Source organism: Mastomys coucha, unplaced genomic scaffold (genome assembly GCF_008632895.1).
Source record: "Mastomys coucha isolate ucsf_1 unplaced genomic scaffold, UCSF_Mcou_1 pScaffold11, whole genome shotgun sequence".
Lineage (NCBI taxonomy): Eukaryota > Metazoa > Chordata > Mammalia > Rodentia > Muridae > Mastomys > Mastomys coucha.
The window spans coordinates 10,233,913-10,242,231 of record NW_022196893.1 but is presented as its reverse complement, the minus strand read 5'-3'; the positions used below and the strand labels follow the sequence as shown (position 1 = coordinate 10,242,231).

General features: G+C 52.8%; 1 protein-coding gene across 1 annotated transcript in view; it reads left to right on the top strand.

Annotated features, from left to right (window-relative positions):
- The first annotated feature begins 5,426 nt into the window (after nt 1-5,426).
- Kcnj4 (potassium inwardly rectifying channel subfamily J member 4) overlaps nt 5,427-8,319 on the top strand; it is a 26,769-nt gene continuing 23,876 nt past the window's right edge. Inside the window, exon 1 of the mRNA XM_031358105.1 lies at nt 5,427-5,532. The gene's annotated coding sequence lies outside the window, so the exon portion shown is untranslated. The remainder of the gene's footprint in view (nt 5,533-8,319) is intronic.

Genomic DNA, 8,319 nt, shown 5'->3' with positions numbered 1-8,319 from the left:
TCCCGCTGCGCGCACCCTGGGCCGCGCGGTGACGTGGCGGGGCGGCCGGGCGCGGGACAGGAGCCAGGAAGCGGCGCTTCCCACGTCCCCACGCCGACGGGCGGGGCAGCTCGCACAGCGGCTGCTGGTCCGAGCCCCTCCCTCTCTGGTCCTGCGTAGGCACCCAGGCTTCCACTCATCCCCAGAAACCACAGTCAGGGCCTGGCACTAGAAGTCCTGACTTTCATAGCTCTGTTGGGGCCTGGGAGGTAGAAGCAGGCTCTCTGCCACTGACAACCTCCCCGGTTGGAACTCCCGGTTAGTGGGACTGAAAGGAGCCCTGACCCCCTCACCAGTTAAACTCTGAGATAACCTGTGATAGCACTAAGATAACCTTGTTGATGGTTTCCGGTGTGGAGACAGGTTGACCTTGAGTTCCCTTTCCAGGCTTCAGTATTGACCTCCTTGTGATGGAGATGCTAATGGTGTAAAAGAGGCTGAGTGTGTTGGGGATGCCAGCCGCTTTCATTTCTGCCCCCCTCTTCTTCGTGTGGGAAGGCACTGTAAAGAACCTCACTGTCCAGGAAAAACTCCAAAAATGTCACAGAGGCGGGCAGGATAGAGTAGGAACAATCTTAGGTGGGCCAGAGGCCTCCATTGCTGTGTGAAGCATCCTCTCTGGGCACAGGTCTCTTAATCTATAGCTATGGAACCAATGAACGAAGAGCCTTACTGCCTCTCCTTGACCCCAGCCCCCCTCCCACTACTGTTGCTGATTTCTCCCTAAAGAAACAACCTCTTCCCACTCCCATTGCTTGCAGGAGAGGTTTTGGCTGGATGAAGCTCTCTTGCTACCATGTCCACCAATTCTTTCCACGGCCTCCACTGTCTTTACCGTTACTCCCTGCAGTCCCTGGAGGCTTGGCATGTGACCAGTAGCATAGCCTGAGGGAGTGCAGCAAGGGGGACCCTGGGCAGCTTGCTATGAGTCTACACCCACACACCCACACCCACACCCACACCTTTCCTGGGGAGATGAAACACACTTGTCTGCTCACCCCAGATCGGGAGGTAGCCCACAATAGACCAAAGTACAGTTACTACCAAAGTCCACCTTCATGAACTAATGAGTTTTGTTGGAGTTACTTAGAGGAATATGGGTGAGGGGTTACTGACAGGTGCAGGAATGACTCAGAGACGACTGCATCACCAAAGCCCACCCAGCATGGGTGACACTCAGCTCACAAAGCTGGGAACCTGGAGCTCACTGCACTGCCTGCAGGCAGCTCACCAGGTTGGAGGATATCCTTCCCAGGTGCCTCAGGCTAAACCTCTTCTAGGCTGCTCTTGTCTGAGTCTTCTCTGCAGCTGGGCTCTCTGCTTACTCTGGCAGGGAGAAGCCTGGGGGATCTGCTCAGTTTCAGGGAGTTCCTGAAGCTATTTTTGTTGTTATTGTTTACTTCTCTGCTTAAGGAGTATCTTCCTGGCAGGATGGAGTGTTTTAATCTCAGAGGACTCATATAAAACACACACACACACACACACACATACACACAGACTCATGTACACACTGACATACATACACAGAGACATATACACACAGAGAAACACACACAGACATACACACACACAGACATGTGCACACACAGAGACACACACACATACACAGACATGCACACACCCAGAGATACACACACATATAGACACACACACAGACTCACGTACACACTGACATACATACATAGAGACATATACACACACACACTCACATACACACTGACATACACAGAGACATATACACACAGAGAAACACACACAGACATACACAGACACACACACAGACATACACATATGCACACCCAGAGATACACACACACATATAGATACACACAGAGACATACAAACACACACAGAGATATACACAGACACACACAAACACAGCTACACACACAGACATGCACACACCCAGAGATACACACACACATACAGACACACACACACAAACATACACATACACAGAGGCACACACAGACATGCACACACAGAGATACACACACACACACACACACACACACACACACACACACACGCACGTACGCACTACTAGGAATAGTTGAGAAGAGGCCCCAAGATGAGACATGGGCACAGTATAGACTTGAGGGTTACCATCTAACAATGTACCCAGGTAGGGAGGGCACTGCCATTCTCACACCACACACAGAATCTGGGACCCAGAGAGGTGCCATCGTTTCTGACAATCACACAAGACGCCATGTCAGCCTAGAGCCCAAGGCCCAGCTCCAATCTGACCTCAGTCATGATAGGATTGGAATTCCCAGCCTGGAGAGGTGGATGACCCTGTGCCGACAAAGATTTACACCTGACAAGGAGCTTTCCCATAATGATGGGCTTTGCCCATCTGTGGGAGATCTGCGTACATGTAGGGTGCTAGGCAGCACATCAGATATACCAGGCAGCTCTTTCCTGTTCAGCCTTAGAGCCCAGGGTCCAGGCAATGGAGCCTGAGGTCAGATGGGTGAGGGGCATGGACTGTGGTTCTCTGGGAAGACACACGGCCCTCAGCCCTCAGTTCCCTGCCTAGATGCCTCCCCCATGCAGTGCCCACAGGAGGCAGTGGCTACTTAAATCTCTCAGGTGAGGCTACCCAACCAGCTGGTATCTCCTTCCAGCGCCCACATCCTCCTAAGCCAGAGAGAAGCATATGCCACACATCTGTCCTGGGAAGCAGCACAGCTGCCTGTGAGGCCTGAAGCAGGGAAGGGGCTGAACCTTCCCCGTCCCTTATTTCCTCCCAGGAGACACTGACGGGGGACTGGCCAAAGCCAGGAGGCCTGAGAAGTGACCATCGCAGGGGCAGAAGGGGAAGAACAGGCTGGGAGGCTGCAGGGTCTGGCCCATATCCATATCCAGGGTCTGCTACTGTGCCTGTGAGGCTGTGCATGTCCCTTCTCTGAGCCTCAGCTTGCCTGTCTGTTAAATGAAACTGCTGCATGCTTTTCCATGATTCTGGTGTCCGGCCTTCCTGAGGCTCCTATGAAGTGGATACTAAGCCTGCATTTTACAGATGGAGAAATAAAGGGTCCACGTTGTTGCTTGTGCCTGCAAGCCTGCATCAGCATCCTTTCTCCGGGGTACTGTCACTCTCTGTTTGGCAAAACGAGCTCCTCACACCCATCCCATCTCCGTCAAGAAAGCAGGTGTGATGGTGTCTATCTATAATCCCAGCACTTGGGAGATGGAAGCAGGAGGATTGGCTTGAGTTTGGAGACCCTGTCTCAATAATAAATAAATAAATAAATAAATAAATAAATAAGAAGAAAAGAGTTTCTGGAGTAAATCCCCATGCTTAGGTGAGACGCTCCAGCCCAGCCTATACCCTGCCTCCAGCCATCCTTTCCTGTCAGCCCCTGACCCTGGTAGATGGGAGCACCTCACCCTCTATGCCTCAGTTTCCACCCAAAACTGTGCTTGCTGAGGTGAAGCCAAGGAGGAAATTTCCCTCAGCTTAAGACATCGAGGGAGGAGCACTCCTCAGTCCCTAAGCAGTGTGTATGTTCAAGGTCAAGTTGTGGGAGAGAGAATGAGGGTTGCTCAGTTATAGAAAGAAGATACGCGCACACACACAAGCTTTTGTTTTCTCTTTCCTTACTGGCTGTAGAGCTTTCTTACATTTCACCCCAGTGTTGGCAGAGTGTGGGCTGGCTCCTCAACACAATCCCAGAAGACAAGAAGACTCTATTCTGGAGAGCTCCTAAGACCCACCAAGGGGTTCCCTGTGGCCTGGTCTCAAACAGCCCAGCCAGGGGTGGGCCCCCAGCCGCACTCTCTCCCTGTGGCTGAGCCCCAGAAGCTCAATGGCTTGTAGGTCCAGGCCGCTGGCATTTACTGATTAGGCAGCCAAGGTTGTGAACCGTCTCTTCTGCTATAGTGTCAAGAAAATTTATTGAAAACTAGCTGAGTGCCAGGCGCCCTAAGGGCTGAGAAAAAAAAAAAAATCTATGACTCCTATAGGATTTCTTTAGGTGCCCAGTGGGGAAGGAGGGACACGGACGCGTTACAACACTGCAAGACCCAACGGATGGAGTAAGAAATCTTGTTTGAGAAAGTTGCAAGCAGGATTGTAATTAAGGAAAAGTGTCAAGGCAAGTGAATTTTGAGTAGTAGAACTTTGCCTTAGGAGCAAGACCTGGAAGTAAGAAAAGGCCTAAGGACAAGGAGGTAGGCGATGGCACACTGTCCCAGAGCCTTTCCGCTGCTCTGTAAAGGAGGTCAACAAGGGGAAGTTGGAACAGATGATCTTCAGGTTAGACGGAGGAGTTCAGCAGCCGAACTGAGGAGCTTCTGTGTTTAAACTATTGTATTCCTCACGTCCATAGCCTGCGTGTGTATTTTTACTTACTTGGGGAATAATGACAGGGCCAAAGTAAGCAAAGTGTTTCGAAGAAACAGGTGAAGATCACGTGTCAGCTGTTTGATCTCCTTCGCAGGAATCCGAGGCCCAAAGACAGCTTGGAAAGCGGACCGAAAGGAAACACAGAACCCGTGCAGCCTCAGAGGGCGGATTCCCGTTCAGCAGTGCCTTCCTGGCGCGTTAGGATTCAGCTGCTATAGAAGTGCTCGGAATTGACTGTGCGGGGTGGGCAGTGGGGGTGACGCGGGTTTACGCACATCACCGCGCCGTGCTTCTGAGGTGTGTGCGCGCTACGCTCGGAGAGTTACTCTAAGGACAGGTGTTGTTTTCCGAAACCCCAAACGCTGTGGTCCGCATGGCTGCTCTAGCCAGGTGCTGGAGTCGTGAGCCGGGCCTGGCCCGGGCGAGGTTCCCACGGCAACCGCAAGCCGCTCCCCGCGTCTCCGGAGTGACGAGGTATGAACAAAGACCCGGAGCCCGGATTTCTGGAGCCGAGCCACGGAGCGAGGCAGGAGAGAGATCGTGGCTGGCCAAGTGAGGAGGGGAGCCACGAGGCCTTTCGTCCTTGCGCGGGCATCCAGCAAACTCCACTCCCACTCATCCCAGTCTCAGTGTGGCCATCAGCTGCGGCTGGATACTCTCCTGGGGATTCCTTCCCTGCTTTCAAGGTGGGGGGACAGAGAGCTAGGCAGCGTCCCAGTATCACTGGGTGAAGTGGGCAAAGCCAGGCCCTGTCCCCGGTGGCTGACATTCCGACAGAGAACTGTGCAGACAAGTGGAAGACAGGCCACACGCACCTCCTCCTCCGGGTTCAAGGACTAGCCCTGTTAGTAACCTGCTGTGTGGTCTTGAGATTCCCCCACTCCTTTCCAGGTCTAGGAGATAGAACATTACCACCAATGTCTCAGAGTAGCTCTCACCAAGCGTGTGTGAAATAGTCACCAAGTTTAAAAGAAGCTGTCAAACTGCAAAGTGCCTTGCACATGCCAAGGGCCATCTCCATCTCTGTTTCAGTCCTGTCTCTCACTCCAGCCCCAAGGGCAGTCTTTGTGACAGCCAGCTGCACCAGGAAGCTTGCTCTCAGAACCTTCCATGCCTGCCTAGAGGTTTCAAGCCGGCAGGTGAGTCCACTCCTACTTTTTTCTCCTCATGAATAGAGCCCAGGACAGTTCTCCTGGGATCTAAGACTCTGTGTACCCTAGGTATAGAGGGATTCACAGAGATATGGCCTTCCACCTACATACCTACCTGTCCCTCAACTCTGTGACTAAACAAATCAAGCTTACTCATGGAGGTTGTCTGAAGCCCAGGACCTGCCCCCTGGACAGAGCCCATTTGCTACAGAATGCCCTTGGAGTGCCATGTGTTGGGCATGTGTTTGAATGGTTGCATTGTGAGCGTGTGAGTGTGTGTGTGTGTGTGTGTGTGTGTGTGTGTGTGTGTGATGCATGGGTGTGTGTGTGCGTGCCTGGCATGGCAGACCTTCATGTGTGTGCACTTTGGATGGATGTGTGAGTCTGTGTATGTGAATGTGTGTATTTATGGCTGTGTGGTGTGTCATGTGGTATGTGATGTTCATTCCTGGCGTGTGTGCTTACCCGGCATCTATGCGTGTCTTTCTGGTGTGGATGCATAGCTAGCTAGGCCTGTGTGGGCTTGTGCTCATGGGATGTAGGAGTGGATATCCATAGCTGCCGGGACCTTGGGTGATGTGTAAATAAGAGTGGTCTGGGTGTGCTGAGGGTCTTGAAAGTAGAAGGTTCTCCCTCTCTTCTCACCCACCTTCCCCAGCTAAGGACTGGGCCGAGGCCAATGGGCAGACAGAGGCCAGCTCCTGTTCCCTCCACAGGCCTGTGGCTGCTCAGGTCTGTGGCCACACGGACCACCAGAGGCTAGGTTGGACGGGTGAGCCTGGGGCCAGGGCTCATGTGACACCCCTCACTGCCTGGCCTCCTCCCCTCCCCACAGCAGGAGCAGCAGCAGGAAAGGTTGGCGGAGGGGGGCTATTTTAGGAGCATCTCCTTAGCAACAGCTGCCACTGCCGTCTGTGGCGGTTTTTCTATAGGTGCTAAAATATTCCACCCTGGTGACTGAGTCCTGGGTGGTGGGTGAGGATGGAGATTGAGGGTGGGAGAGACCCCTACAGTCTTCCATCTCAGGGGCTGTCACCCTGGCACCGATGCAGCTCTCTGGACCCCCAAGGGCTCCCTTTCCACTCTGGACCTCTCCTCTTGGAGGTGTGAGAACTGGGAGCTTTGAGGCAAGCCAGCTGTGCCTTGATCTGATTTCTTATCTAAACAGCTGGGTGGCCTCAGTTTGCCTCATCTGTGGAATAGGCTGGCTGGACTCTCAGAAACTTTCTAAGCCAAAACTACCAACAACAAGAAAACTCTGTGGACCCAGTGACAGTAGCCATTTCTAAGAATTATTTATTTTATTTCATGTATAGGAGCAAACTGTAGCTGCTTTCAGAAGAGGGCATCAGATCCCATTACAGATGGTTGTGAGCCAACGTGTAGTTGCTGGGAATTGAACTCAGGACCTCTGGAAGAGCAATCAGTGCTCTTAACTCCTGAGCCACCTCTCCAGCTCCCAACAACTGCCCCTAAGTGCACCCCTAACCCTAGCTCTCCCATCTGTCAGCCCTCCCTGGCCCTCACTCTTCCCAGCTCTATGTGCAGGCTCTCTGGGCCATGGTGGGACCCAGGAGGCCTGAGCAAGTTCCTGGAGTAGATGAGTCAGTGGCCTCTGCCAACCTGGAATGACCCTTCTTTAGAACCTAGGTAGGTGGTGAACTGAGTTCCAGCCCTGGCTTCTGTGTTTGTTTATTCCAACTGGCCAAGGCAAGCCATTTCCTCTCTGGACCTCAGTCTTTGTATCCAGGGGCTGAGAAGAGTTAAATCCTCTGCTTCAAAAGTTCAGATAGGGACCCGTGATGCCATGAACGGGCAGACATACTTCAGTGTAACACTTGTTCCTCTGGACAGTTGTCTCTGGCCGTTGAAGACATTCAACACAATCCGATGCCTCAGTTTCCTCCTTGGAACAGTAGTACCTGAAGCATAGAGTTCTTGTAGAGACTCAGGCTGTGGGTGATTCTGAGGGCAGGGGACAGTGCTGAGCTGATGGGATGAGTCTCAGATTGCCTGCTCCACCCCGCCCATCCCACCAATGCTACCCTGTCACGGCATGTTTCTGTACTGGAGGAAGACTGGTCCCAGGCTGGAGAAGTCTGTCCCGTTACACACGAGGCCTCTGAAGTTGGTCCAGAGAAAATATGTAACTTACCAAAGGGTCACACAGGTTCTAACACCCAAGCTGCCATTCTCCTCCAGGACCTCTTACACACACTTACACACACACACACACACACACACACACACACACACACACGCACGCACGCATGCATGCGCACACACACACACACACACACACACACACACACACACTGCTAGGCTTCCTACCTCCCATAGCAAACAGGGTGTAAGCTACTGGACCATGACATGGCCTGTGGCGAGGTCTTCCCCAAGCCTTCCGTCATTCTCAGAACAAAATGTTCAAAGTGGGGATGGCTAAGAGAATGCCCAGCCAGGGCTACTTGAGTGATTATTTGGTGGTGGAAGAAGGACTCTTTCCTGGTGTCCCTAGGCCTCTCCTGGCTTGAAACTGCTCTCATAGCTTTCCTCACGTAGTAGCTCCTGGATGTAGCAGCTGTCTTCCAGGGACTCAGCAGTCACCCCATGAGGCAGCCCAAGCCCAGCAAGGTGGCCTCATCCTTCCCTCAGACTTTTGCTCAGAGACAAGTAGCCTGCAAGAACAGCTGTGCTGGACCAAACAGGTCCTTGCTTCTGCACGCCCCTCCAGCTTTCTGCTCTTTCTCCTGCGTCTACACTCCCAGGGAAAACCCT